Consider the following 14,405-nt stretch of genomic DNA (forward strand, 5'->3'; position numbering starts at 1 on the left):
TCTTGAGCATATATTTATGTGGACCTTCTGCGCATCATTTCTCGAAGCGTATGACAAAGCCTCTTCAAGGTATACTCTGTAACATACGGACGTACGTACAGGCATTGCATCCGTATTCGTATAAGTGCAGTGAGGTGTGCGTACGCACAGGAACGCACGCGTGCGCTTTGTCGGGCCAACGTGGTCGAGCGAGCAAGTACCGAGTCAAGAAAGGCAAGCAAAGGCCTAGCAAAGTAAAGGGACAAACCACGCCTTACGCCGCCTTGGCAGTGGAGAGAATTCGCCTTCGCCTCCGTTTCTCCGTCTCACCTCTTGCCTCCGGCATAACTAATATATCGACCGCTACTTTCCCCACCGTGCCCCTCGCTCGTGTGGAGCCCGCTCGTTCGCGTCGATTCGCGATTCGCGTGATCTCTCGCCGGTGTCTATGAACTATCGAGAAGATAGCCAGATGCGCCTCGCGCGTTTTCGCTCGCGAGCGCATCAAGTGCCGATGATACACGTCGTTCTTCGTAGCGTAGCTCCAGAAATTATATTCTGAAACATATTATAAATATCATATGTATATATACTTTAACAGCCAGAGATTCTTTTATTGTATCTTTGTATTGAAACGTACGTTAAAATATTGTTTTTTTTTTCTATATCAAACGCAAAAGTGTTACGGCAGTCAGAATAGAGGATATGCTAAAGTAGTTCATTATTAACATCTTAAGCTTGCAAAGTACTTAAGTACCGTTACGTAAGATAATCCTTTGCAAACTACTTGAATAACAATAATCCATCAGATCTATCTTAAGCGAAGTAGGTATCACTGGGTTACTGGAAAATTTTCCAGGCCAGCAAGCAGGCCAAGCACACAAGGCGTTACTTCTCCATTATTGGCTGCTTTACGACGCATCGTCGGCGTAAAATTAGTTTCGTTCGCAGCGAGCAGTGCTCGCTTTCTGTATTCGCTCTTATTAACAACATACTTATTAGCATTTCATGTGTTTTCATTGCTTTTATAATCTGTTAATTTGAAAAATCAGGTCAGTAAACAAGTACGTTTGTTCCGCATTAATAATATTAGTAACAACAATAGCGTGATTAAAGAAATTTTCAAATATAAATTTTTAAATAAATTCAATTGTCGTAATTAAAAGAAAAAAAATATATATGGTAAAATCAGTACGATAAAAAATTAGCAGAATAAGAGTTTCACAAAATGTTAATTATTTCCAAGTTACTATAGTGATATTGTTTTAAAAGTTGCAATTTTTTACATTATCTATGCATATTAATCATAATTATATGGTCACGCTACGATCATATATTTGGAAGACTTTGACGGAAGACGGAAGTGTGGAAAGAAAATCTTATTCGTCGTAGAAATCCGTAAAAGTCCTGCACGCTTCGCAGACGGCAATTCTGATTCAAGCGAATCCTTCCTGGCGGTCAGAATGTCACTAGGTTATTAGAAAGTTTTCCAGACGAGTAAGCGTAGCAGTAAGCGTTACTACTCCACTGCTTGTGAGATCGAATCGGTTGTGTTTGCATCGCGTAACGTTTTAGCCTCGGCGCTATCGGCTATACCGTTTACTGTAAATTTCATAATGAAAGTGTTTATAGAAATCCCATCATTTATATACGCGCTCTCACATTTAATTCTTTTCGCGTGTTATTTATTTCAATCGAGTTACGAAGTTTAATTCTATATATTCTTATATTCTTATTGAATCGTTTTTATTATAGACCCTTTCTATAATCATTAATTTAGTGTATGATCGTAATTTTTGTATAATAAATTTTGTGTACTGTACTCTTAGAAATTTCAAATAAGCAAGTTTTTTTAGTTTAACAAATATAATCTCATTTCAAGATTATATATTCTTGCATATGTACAAGTATATCAGTGTTGATTTGACACTTCTTCTGTTTCTGTGTAGAAAGATAATTGTGACATTGAGGAATAGTAATGAATACTATGAATTACATCGCTCGAAAAGAAATTTTTTTTCTGTGTCTGCATATTGATGGAATATCTCGAATTGCTGCGAAAGTCGATATGCACGTCTATGTGGTTTATTCTTACATCCGGCCGACCGAACGAATACGGATAGAATCCTCCGCTTCGACATAATGCGATGCTACAGTTACACACACGGAAGGCGAATGGGAGGCAAACGCACATCGACAGCAACATGAGAAAGAAAAAGCGAGAAATAGTAAGAGAGAAGAAAAAAAGAGAGACAAGCAACACCGTTAGCAGCGAGCACGTTTCTTTAGCGCAGGAGAAAAAAAGAACAGCTCGATCATCTGGTTCGACGAACTTAACGTATATATGCTTTCGCATCGAAAAGACGGAAAAGAATGTCACATTTGATGATTGCAGTAAACGCATTTTCCAGTTTCACTTTTATTTACTCCTATATTGCTCGTAATGAAAGTTGTAGAAAAGATTTGTAAAAAAGTGTAAGGATAAGTATGTATGTACGTACGTAAAGATATAAAATAATATATGAAGATAAAGAGTTATAAAGATATAAAAAATACACATAGAAAAATCTACAAGATTAGAAAGATATAAAGATCTAAAGCATAAAGGATTTATGCTTTATATTCTTATATAGGGGATGCTTCATATTCTTTATATAATAATAAAAATATATCGGATATATTTTAATCATGAAAAAATAATTAATATTACTTTAATATATAATAAAAAAAATATATATATAAGAGGTATAAAATATCCCATAAAACTACAAAAATATTCTCCCTCTCTCTCTCTCTTCCTCTTATATATAATGCATTCAATAGCGAATTAAGATACGAATAGTAGAGGCATAATGTCAGCCACTAAATTGCCAACGCGACGACTCGAGCGTCACCGATACTTTATTTTCTCTGCGAACCGAACGAGTCCGCGCTTTAACATTTAACTCTCGACTGCGCGCGGCGGCCGCGGCGGGGCTCGGCGGGCACAATTGACTCTCTCGACAGGCGACTCGCGATATTTTGCATCGTCGATTTAACCGGCGATCAGCGTTCCACGATCTGTCCGAACGTGAGAGAGGATAACGATAACGGGAGTGCACGCCTGGGAAAACGATCCGCGCCGCGTCCGTCCGTCTTCCGTGAGACGTAAGCGTGCCTCGCGTTGCACATCGCTTCGCCCGCTCGCTCGCTCGCTCGCTCGCACGCGCGTTGCGCTTTCGACGGCGCGATGCAATGATGAAACCCGCGTCGTATCAAGGCCCTATAAGAGATATGTGACGCCCGTGTTATTTATTTCCGTGAGTCGTGCGGGTGTACTGATTAAAACGGCGATTTCAAGCTCGAAGATCCCTATGCGTGGCTCTACGAATAACTCTGTCGAGCAAACTTTATATGCGCCGAGAAAGAGAGAAAGAGAGAGGGCAAGAAAAAGAGAGAAATACCTCGTAGCTAAGTAATCGCGATACCGGTCCAGCGATCGTTACTTTCTGCACACTCGTCGTGGCAATTAACCGCCGCAATAACGATTTTTGTCCGGCCGCGTAATGCTCGAGCGCGCGGGGCAAACACCATTATGGGTGGTGTATTGCCTCGGCGCGGCGCGACAAAAATTGTAATAGAGCGCCTCGCATGTAATTATAATTTGTTACGAAGTTTCGAATGACTCTATAACGTTCGACGAAGGGGGCAACGCTGTATGGTTACGATGGAAATACTGTTGTTTTCTCCGTGCACTCGCGATGTCGTTTTGAACGCTTTTTACCACTTCATATGCAAACAACGAAAGTATGCATTACGTGCCTTTAAAAGCCGTATTAGCGAAGACTTATATGTGTGTGGGCAATTGTCCGATATCGCCCTCCTCTCTTAGTCCAGTCACTATGTACATTTAAAAAAGACATAATTCTGACCCAGGATTTTTCTTTTGGGGGGTGTTGGGGGGATCAAAAAAAGCTTAATCTCAAGTTTTCGACCTTTGTTTCCCGCTTGCTTTTTTTACGGGAGTAAAAAATGTGAAAAATGGTTTTTCCGCGATAATTCGGTTTCTAATAAAGTTACAAGGTCGAATCGGAGCTCATTTTAAAGTTTTTTTTACGCTCTACAAATTATGTCGTATGACATTTTTACGTATGATCGATTGTTTTCGAGACATGGAACGAGAAAAGGAAATAAAAAAGTATGAGAGATATTTAGTTTTTTCTCTTTACTCATTATTGTCGTCCGAAATTGCAAAAATGCTTCAAATGAAACTTGTAGAGCGTAAAAAAACCTACAATTTTTATTTGTTATTCATTTCATTTCGTTGAAAATTACGCCTTGTAGAGCACCTCAAAGTGGAGAGTCGTCGCCATCGCGTCAGCGATAAAGTATTTCTTTCTTATAAACTTACTTCACAAATATTGTCACTTAGATATAAAACTGCACGCTTTCATGTATTCTTCAATGAAACGGTAAGTGTAATTAAGAAAACTTGACGGTTTCAAAATAGCTACAATAATTTCAGGCTTTGCAAGATTTATTTGCAACTTTAAGGCGTAGTGCGGTATGGAATTTTCAACGAAATTAAAGTAATAAATAAGAACATTTTACGATTTTTATTGCTGTGCAAGTTTTATTTGAAGCGTTTATACAGATTCGTGTGCGAAAAACGATAAAATAGAAAAAAACGAACAAAAATGCTCAATTTTTCCTTTTCTCTTTCGATATCTCGAAAACTATCGATCGTACGCCAAAATATCACTGAACGTAACTTGTAGAGCGGGAAAAATCCTATAAAAAACACCTATTATGTTACTTATTTGCGTCAATGAAGTCGGAAATCTTAGCGAAAGCGTTCGGTGCCGCGTATCGACGTAACCAACGCGCCGCTAACGCGATGACGACGACTCTCCACTTTGAGGCGTTCTACAAGGCGTAATTTTCAACGAAATAAACAAATAACAAATAAAAATTGTAGGTTTTTTTACGCTCTACAAGTTTTATTTGAAGCATTTTTGCAAGTTCGGACGACAATAATGAGTAAAAAGAAAAAACTAAATATATCTCTCTCATACTTTTTTATTTCCCTTTCTCGTTCGATGTCTCGAAAACAATCGATCATACGTAAAAATGTCATACGACATAATTTGTAGAGCGTAAAAAAAGCTTTAAAATGAGCTCCGATTCGACCTTGTAACTTTATTAGAAACCGAGTTATCGCGGAAAAACCATTTTTTCACATTTTTTACTCCCGTAAAAAAAGCAAGCGGGAAACAGAGGTCGAAAACTTGAGATTAAGCTTTTCTTGAGCCCCCCAACACCCCCCAAAAGAAAAATCCTGGGTCAGAATTATGTCTTTTATAATCCGTTTTTTTGTACATAGTGACTGGACTATCTTGGTCTCCGACCTCCGACCTCCGACTTCGAAGCTAAAGGCGTTGTTAAAATAAAGAGTAAACATCGCTAATTGAAACCGAAGAGTTGCAGAGTAATACACGGTTCGATAAAAATGCGCAACATTATGCTTATTTATTCAGAGATTAACACTTGTATGTACGATTCATCGAAGAAAACAACTAGCGCGTACCGAAAATAATTATAACTTTAAACTATTGACTTAATTGTTGAAAATACAATGAATAATGTGTTCATCGTCAAAAATCGCTCTATCGCGAGCAGCTCCATCCACCCTTGAGTTCGGTTCTTCCGATGCCGATAAACGCGCCGCGCCCGTGTTCAATAAACGTAATCGCGCCCGCGTATATGATTTCCGCGGCGCGACGTTACAGCGTTCGACGATGTAACGACGAAAAGAGCGGTTGAGCTTCTTTCCTCTCGGCGCAGCGCAGCGCGCAGCAAAACCCGTAGGACAGAAACGAGCCGGGGTCCGCCGAGCGGCGGTTAGCCTGAAGGCAACGGCACGATGAGCGATGGATCGGAACGATTCGGGAACAGTACAATCGAATACCGGGATAACAGCTGGAATAATCCTGAAGCCACGGTACGAAAGCTCTTGAAGGGTGGTTAATCGGTCGATCGATTAATTGGCGGTTCGCGCGCGCGCGCGTCCGCGAACCGCGCTCCGCCGCCACGGAAAATACCGATCGATCAAAACCATCGATTAATCGTTTGTACGTCCGATAAGGCCGGATGATAAGACGCCGGGGTATTGTTCCACGTTGCAAACAATTAATGATACGCCGCGATCGATAATCGACCGGCCGTCCCTATAGCTTCTCGCAATCGCGAAGCTCTAGGCTACTTTCTCCGGCGTTTTTCACGCGCGCCGAGCCGCGGAAATGTTTCTCCGCCGGAGCATTTCCGCGAGATACGCGCGATACGTAAATCAGAGATATACAGATTTCATATCGTGTTACCTATATGCATCAAAATCATAAATGTATTTTTATGCTTGCGGTTTAACACACACGCATAACATGTACAATATATTATATATAATTGCTATATCGATCTCATTCATCGCGTATTAAATGTAATATGTTAACGTGTAATATATGTAATATATTATATGTAATTGCTACATCGATCTTATATTAATTGTATGCATGCGATAAATATGTGTGTAAACAATTATTATACGTAATATATTAAAGTTCGCTCAGCTCTAATTATTTCCTGTCGAAATTCTTTAGAAATGTACCGTTTTGTGGAATTTCGAATGAAACATCGAGTCGAAAATTGATCACTCCGAAGCTGTAACGATTTCAATTCACGTTTGTCGAGCCCTCAAATTGCTTCCCTGTCTATATTTCACGCGTAACAACGAGCTTCCATCGGCGATCCGAGCATGAACAGCTTCCGACAGAAGCGTTCGGATAAAATTGGTAGCCCGTCGCTCAGGGTTTTAAACTCGCGGCCTCACTGGAGATTGCCGACTCGCGTATGGCTGAAACTCGTTGTCAGCTATACGAACCGTATCCGACGACGCGCTCGAGCCTTTCGCTGACGTTCGACGCCCGAGACAGGAACACGCTTCTTCCTCATATTAATCTAGGCTTGTTGAGCCCGCTTCTTATCCATAACGGATTTTTCCGCGTTTTTGCCGTGGCCTCGCGCAACACAAGCACATTATCCCTAACGTGCTTCGTTCCCTGCCGCGATTATCCTCCCGGCGAACGGTAAATCCCTTTCCGATGGGGCGATGGGGCGATCGTCAGACGTCGACTCGAAAACACTCGTCTCTTTATACGCATATAGGATAATCTTATCGTTAGAGCCGTATCGATACGCGTATAGTGTCATTCATACGTAGATTCTTGGGAGGAACGTACAAAAATCTGAGGATAAGATCTTTTCGCGAGTGGGTAAGAAATAAAGGAGATTTTGTACGTTCTAATGCATTACCAATTTCTTTTTTTTTGTTTTGCATTTGTGAAAAGATCTTATCCTTAAAAATCAAAATTATTATATTGATCGGATAGTAAAATTATCCGTAATTTTAATTTTGCTCTGATTAAAAGTGAATTGTTGCGCTTATCTGAAAACATTTGCGTTATTCGTGCAATTCGACGTTCGGCGAAGGAAAGTTAGTAAAAGTAGCGCGCTTTGAGTACACATTCTCTGGGTAAGCGCGTCGCGCGTCTTTTACTCTTCTATTACTTTTCAGAAATGGGATTCTGAATTTGTTCTGCAAACATTCCCATCGCAAAACGTGTTCGGCGATCTCTCGTGGAACGCGATTGGACTTGAATTGCGCCGTGCACAACGAGTTTACTGGGTTTCCAAGCTCCCGAGCGCGCTCGTTTGCAAGTCGAGCGTGGCGAAGTGCACGCTTCTCCTCGGAAAGCTTTCGTTCGAAACGGAAATGATAGGCTGCAATTATTGCAGTCGTTGGCTTTCCCGTCTGCTGCGGCCGGGCCGTGCGCGCCATAGCCGCGAGTGCACAACCGCCGCCGGTCGATTAACTGCGACCTTCGCCGCAACGTTGTGATGCAAATAGACGACATATCCGCAACGGGGATTACGTGCCCGCCTCGGAGCCTCCATACGACAATTTCGTGCGAAGAACTCGCTTTCCGTACTTCCAACCAATGAAGCTTAAAGACAGTCAGTCATTTTATAAAATCTTCGTGAGAATGTAACCATGATGAGAGATTAAAAGAAACGTATAACCTTGATTAATATAAATTGTATATTATATTGAATTAAATATGAAATTGAAGCTTCTTACTTGGTCTCGAGAAGATTGGCAGATACCAAAACGAGGAAAGATGAGACACAATTGAAGACTGAATTTCCTGCTTAACCAGCATCTCTATCTCACTGCATGGCATTCGTCTCGCTCCAGAAGATCGGCGAACTTTAAGTTCTGTGAAGCCGTGATGTCGACGGAGTTGCATGCCCCGCTTGCATCATCGTGATCCCAATTGCGCGACCCCAGCGAGGATTTTAACACGTAGCGCGGGTTAATCGTTACCGAAATCTTGTAATCGATCGATATTAATTATCGCGCGCTTTCACTAGATGACCTTTATAATCAGCTATGAGAGACGTTTCAGTGCAATCAATCATTGTCATCCTGAAAAAATATATAATTGGATTCGCCGTAAGACATGCAACAGTCGAATGCTTCCAGAAATTATTCGCAGCTAATGCACTGTTAAATATTAAAGAATGATTTTTCCTTAATGTGTTCTTTATAAGATAGCTATGTGGTAGATTATAACTCATAAGTATTACATATTTTGTTATGTACGTGCCTTCTTTTTGTGCCTTCTCACATTCTAGCATCACTGTCCTGGGGATACCGCGGATGATGCATGCTCACCGGATCCTTCATTGAGAAAAATTCGTGAATTGCGGGCGTCGCGAGACGACAAGTCGCGCCAAGAACAAACAAAGGGATACTTGATCGCTTGTAAACGAGTTTCGCGGCCAATTATAAATTAAATCGAATTAAATCGACGGCTACCACCACATCGTCGCTAGAAGGCGGACCTTGGCGAAAACTCCCCCGCTTTTTACGATCACGCGTATGCGCAAAATCTTTTACGGCGACGCGCGTAATTGCAATGTAGCGAGGAGAGTGATAAACAACGCTCGCTCGCTCCCTCGTTCCACGACGGGGCGGGCTGGCTCTCTCGCTCGGTTTTCACTCGCTCTCGTGCGCGTCGGATTTATCGGCATGCTTAATTGCTGCCCGAGACGAAAGTCAGCCTCGAAACACGGATCCGCGTACCTTTCGTCGTGCTTTTTCTGACGCGTCGAAGTTGCCTGGTGTATTCTTATCCAGTGCCCCCGCTGAGTTATCCTCTTGCAACTCATAACTATAGAAACATTCTCAGATTATTATTTATCTCTTAGAAAAGAAAATTCAAATAAAATAGATAATTTCTGATTGTTAATCTTTTACAATTCTTAAGAAATATTTCAATGTGTAAAAATTTCTCTTCCTTCTGACATTAAACTTTGCAAATGTTACTATTATATATAGAAGTGTTTAAATTCATTTTTTATTTGTCAATTTAATTATTACAAATAGCAGATTTTATTAATGAATTTAATATTAAAAAAAAAACAAGATAATTTTTAAAATTTTTATTTCCAATTATCGGACTTCCAGAAGCCACTACATATTTTTCGATCTTTTCATTTTCTCGACATGCCACGCCGCAAGCGTCGATTCTGGCCTCTTTCGCCCGTGTTCAGAGAATTACGAGCTTCCAAACTGATTATTGGGTCTCGAAGATTTAAGACGGTGTTTTAAATACTTGGGCAGTAACATTGAATTCATTCTGTAATGAAAGAGCGTGCCGATTTCTTTGTCCCGCTGTTTAACATTCGTCCGCGCGGCCCGTTGGACCCCGAGGACATTAATCCACTAACTGGAAGATTACTATTTTTTTTTATACGCACAGCGTCGTTTGTGTGCCTTCAAAGGAGACCATAATTATCATATCTTGCGGTTTCAGATGTTGTGATATTTCGGGAGATTTTATGACCCCGTGTTATGCGTTGAAAAGAGAATTTAATAAGCGTTTAGAATGATACTCGATTCGCGTATTATAACGTATTATGACGTTGACCTAGTTAGAAAACATAATAAATAATAACATATTGGACGTAACAATAGAACGACAGAAAAACATAAATTTTAGGCTTGAGAGAGAAAGAGAAGATTGCTTGGACGCATAAAGGCTTTTTTATCATACAAAATTCTTTCCCTATATTAATATAAATACTAAGATACAAAATTAATTTTTTACAATCATTATACCAATAGTAACGTCGTTGTTAAAAATTAAAAGTTGTAAATGTTGTCGTTATTAAGCAATTTTGATGTTCAAATTCAATCTACATATAGCGCACTCCTAGAAGAATACTGTCACAACGCAAAAAAATTCTATTTTGCCTATGTAAAAAATATGCCAAAACGTTACCTACGTGCTATAATAGTGTCACAAGTCTGTAATCTATATGCGAAATCTGCTGCACGAGGCAGAAGCGTCGTTACTCTTTTAAACCGGTTATGTTGCGATCGCTGGATGAATAGTGTCATAAGTAAATTGACAAGTAAATCGCAGCAGACCTCTTCAAGAAACAGTATAAGTCTCATTATAAAACATAATATCGTAATTGTAATTGCGTTATAGTTATCTCATCGTTTAAAATTGTTTTTCCTCTCTCCTGAAAATTGTGAATTTTTGAGTTGTGACAGTATTCTTCTAGAGGTGCGATATATTAAATACTCAACCGTGCTACAGATTTTAGGCCTCGCGGAAATGATTCTCTCTCCCTCGGAACATTATGGATTTAACATCGGGGGAATCGAAGAAGTAACTTAACGAACGCAATAAATTACGGGTGTACAAATATAACGATCGTAAGCTTAATATCGATATACTGTTTTCTAAACCGGTATACGATGGGATGGATCAGACAGGGGGGAATCGGGCAAGGGGGGGGGATCCGCCGCATTCTGTAGCGCCAATTTGCATGACCGATGATCGGGCCGCTACTATATGCCAGTGACTAGGTGCATCATCATTACGCACTACTGAGATACGATCAAACTGTCGGTAATAACAGTCGCACGACCCCGCGCGCGCAGACGAGAGAGCAGGGTCGCGTTTATTAAATTACGTCAAATTATTGGTACGCGTCGGGGTATCCGGTCGAGGCCTAAACATAGAATACCCTCGGCCTCGCTGGTTGTTTAACAGTGAGCAATCACGCTACTTTCCCAATTAGACCGCTAATTTTATCGGGAAGCATGTAATTGCCGCGCTGAGCCAAATTCGCGTGTAATATGTTCAGCGCACTTTCCCAGAGAACCGCTTAATTATCGGTCAATGGCTAATCATGCATGAGTGATGTGGAATTAAGTCATCTAGCTGCGTTCCAATTATAAAAAATTGACGCATCGCTTTGGAATATTAAGTACAGCATTTTGTATCATAAAGGTCTTTAGTAGATTGTTTGATTTTTATCTGAAATTTAAGATTTTTATAAGGTCAGTTTATAATCGTAACTCAAATCTCATCTAAACGTACGTTCTTAGCGTTACTTTTTATATCTTGAAACTTAAGTTAGATTTCATTTACATACACGATCATTCCACTCCTTTCCTGAGTACGCAATCTCAATTGATTTTTAATTAAAATGTAACTTTTCATCCAGCCTCAGGATCATCTCAGGATATAAAATTCCGTTTATAAATATTTTACCCGATATACTCTCGAGGTTCAAATAACGATTATAAATACGGCCCTAAGTTATTGCCGAAGTGACACTTTCAATTAACGACGCCATAAATATCGAAGTATAATTTCCATTTATTCATCCGGGTAACGTTCCGCATGTATCGTGTTTTATTACCGGCAGTGCGATAACTGTTCATCAGCGGTCAAGATTGAAAAAGGCACAGTTCGTAAAGTGTCACATGAAATTTTCAATGACATTTCATGCGCCAAAATATATGTCTTGCATCTATATATATCTCATATACCTAAAAAACTTTTTTAACATAAAATTATTAACATAGAGAAGACTGTTGTTTTATTAATTAAATTTTAGTTATGTGTGACTGTATTTCACTTTCACATTCTTTGTCATATTCCACAAATCTCTATCTTTAAAAAATACTTTATAAATGATTGAATTAATATGAAATTGTTGCGTGATGCGTACCAAGAAGAAATGGATCGAATCTGTGAGATTCAAATATGACTTTATATTTAAGATAAATCTTATTATGGACTCAACTCTCCGTTTGAATATATCGTATTAATTTTTCTAATACTCACATTAATTTATAAATCAATTTATATACAATGTTGTCGTTTTAATTCTGCTTGCAGATTCAACCGACGAAGGGCTGAAGAAGGCAAAGAGCGGTTCAGATGAAGAGCCGTGGATCTCCGGCGTCGTTCGTTCAACTAATCAAAATTCGCAACAGGAGCTCAAGGGAGAAGCATAGAAGGACGCGATGCATTTCTGCCAGCGATTTCGCCATTCTTTCAGCATTAATATATCGCAGCTGCGAAAGCCATTCAAACTCGTCGTCCGCCACACGACTGCATGTATATACATGCTGTACACATACATACACACATATACTCACACCCACATACACGACACATATGAAAGACCCAAAAGCCTGATCAACGCCGCGTACTTCCTGTGATCGTCGATTAACGATAAGTGGAATAATCAAAAATAGCGACGCAGCGGAAGAGGATATGTTCAGGTCACGAAAAGAGGAGCGAATTACTAGAATGTTCTCGTATAGAGAAAGGCGACGCCGTGTTATAAAGAGTATCGAGATCGGTATCGAAACGCGACGAAGCATAAATAGTGGAAGCCGATACTTTGTAAGATCCCAAGTAACAATGATCGATCTTCCGGTACGTATAACATAATTTAATCTATATAAAACAGATCCGTTCGTAAATCAGAAATTCTACATAATGACTACGCAAATATTTGTCCTACCTATAAAATTGAGGATTGATATTTAGCACGATTAAAATTATCCCTACGACGAAAACATATCGCTTGATATTGTTTTGCATATTTCGTTTACTTTGTCTTCGTCTCGTTGCGGAAAAGGAAGGATTTGCCCAATTTTTAGTTAGAGATGCAAATTTCTTTCTCAATAATCAGATACGTAAAAAATTATATCTCAAATGTGATAAATTTTAAACAAAAGTATAGGTCAATTATTTGATAAAATGACGAGTATTACAAATTATCGATATGATCCATGCTATTGTAATATAATAATGCAATGTATGTTGTCTTTTTTAATAATAATGTTGATATTTTTCAATCTCCAATACGTATTACAAAAGACGAAGAATTTGTCACGGAACTATACCTTCGTTACTCTTTGTCATCGATTGAGAATGGGAACCGGAAAGTCGCGAAGAGGGTCGGAATCTACATGCCGTATGTAATCGCGCATTGTCTGAAAAGCTAACACGATTTGCGCACGCGTGAATCACGACATTCGCCTCGTATACGAGTAGTAGATTCATTTTATAAAGAGACGCGCCGTCAGAAGGGATGCGGTCTGGCGAGCCGCGTAGTTAAGGATACGAATGCCATAATAATGACCAAGTTTTTATGGTTGTACTTAAGTCATACTTTATACTCTACTTTACTGTTTAAGGATGTTTTAAGCGTAAGTTACTTTATATTTCCATTATCAAAGTGTCTCTATTACAGTTATCGCTACCGTTTTACTTTCGCGTCGTCGCGTCGGGTTGAATGGCGAATCGACGTCGTTTAGCGCTGATCGTCGAGAAAAATTGGTAGAAGTTATGAAAATGTAATACCGCCTACTTGCACTTGTGATCGTATATATCTAACTTGAACTCGAGAGAATAAACTGAATGCTCGTAATCTGCGTACATCGGCACTTTCACACACAACATTACGATCAGATAAATAAATTTTACCACGCTTTGTATATCGCCTCGGCAATAAAGGAAAATCTGATGGCAATCTTTATTAAATAGACTTGTCTATTTAAAGATATCAATTAATATATCAGATTAGATGAATTGGGCGACTAAATTTTTTATTTGCCGCTTAAATACGGCAAGAGAGAAACACTTAAGCTCATGCTTTTTTATAAAATTCTGTCGAACGTAATTAACAGGACAGTTTGAAAAAATGTCTGAGCGCTTGGTTGTTCCCTGTTTCGTATATGTTGAATTTTTTAGACTTTTATTTTGCGAACTCAATTTTCATACTGTGCGTTAGGAGCAAAGTAATGTTGGATGAAACATCATGAAATTATATATTGTACTTACTTCCATCGCAATGTTAGAGAAACCATCAACAGATATCGCCTGCGATCGCATGGACGATAAGGAACAGACTCTCATTTAAAGTCAGGTGCGAGACCACCTCTCTCGGTTGATGGTCCCGACCAAAGGACGCGTTTGGACCTTGGTCTCATTTTTGTGATTATTTAATAC

General features: G+C 39.5%; 1 protein-coding gene across 5 annotated transcripts in view; it reads left to right on the forward strand.

Moving 5' to 3' along the window:
- Positions 1–13,942, forward strand: part of Sano (CABIT domain-containing protein serrano) — a 128,623-nt gene extending 114,681 nt beyond the window's left edge. For all 5 annotated transcript variants that reach the window (XM_077422347.1, XM_077422349.1, XM_077422346.1 and 2 more), the window contains one exon: positions 12,279–13,942. The gene's annotated coding sequence lies outside the window, so the exon portion shown is untranslated. The remainder of the gene's footprint in view (positions 1–12,278) is intronic.
- Positions 13,943–14,405: the final 463 nt, after the last annotated feature.

The sequence above is a fragment of the Temnothorax americanus genome, unplaced genomic scaffold (genome assembly GCF_048541705.1).
Source record: "Temnothorax americanus isolate GAGA-0224 unplaced genomic scaffold, ASM4854170v1 Scaffold7, whole genome shotgun sequence".
In the NCBI taxonomy this organism is placed as follows: domain Eukaryota; kingdom Metazoa; phylum Arthropoda; class Insecta; order Hymenoptera; family Formicidae; genus Temnothorax; species Temnothorax americanus.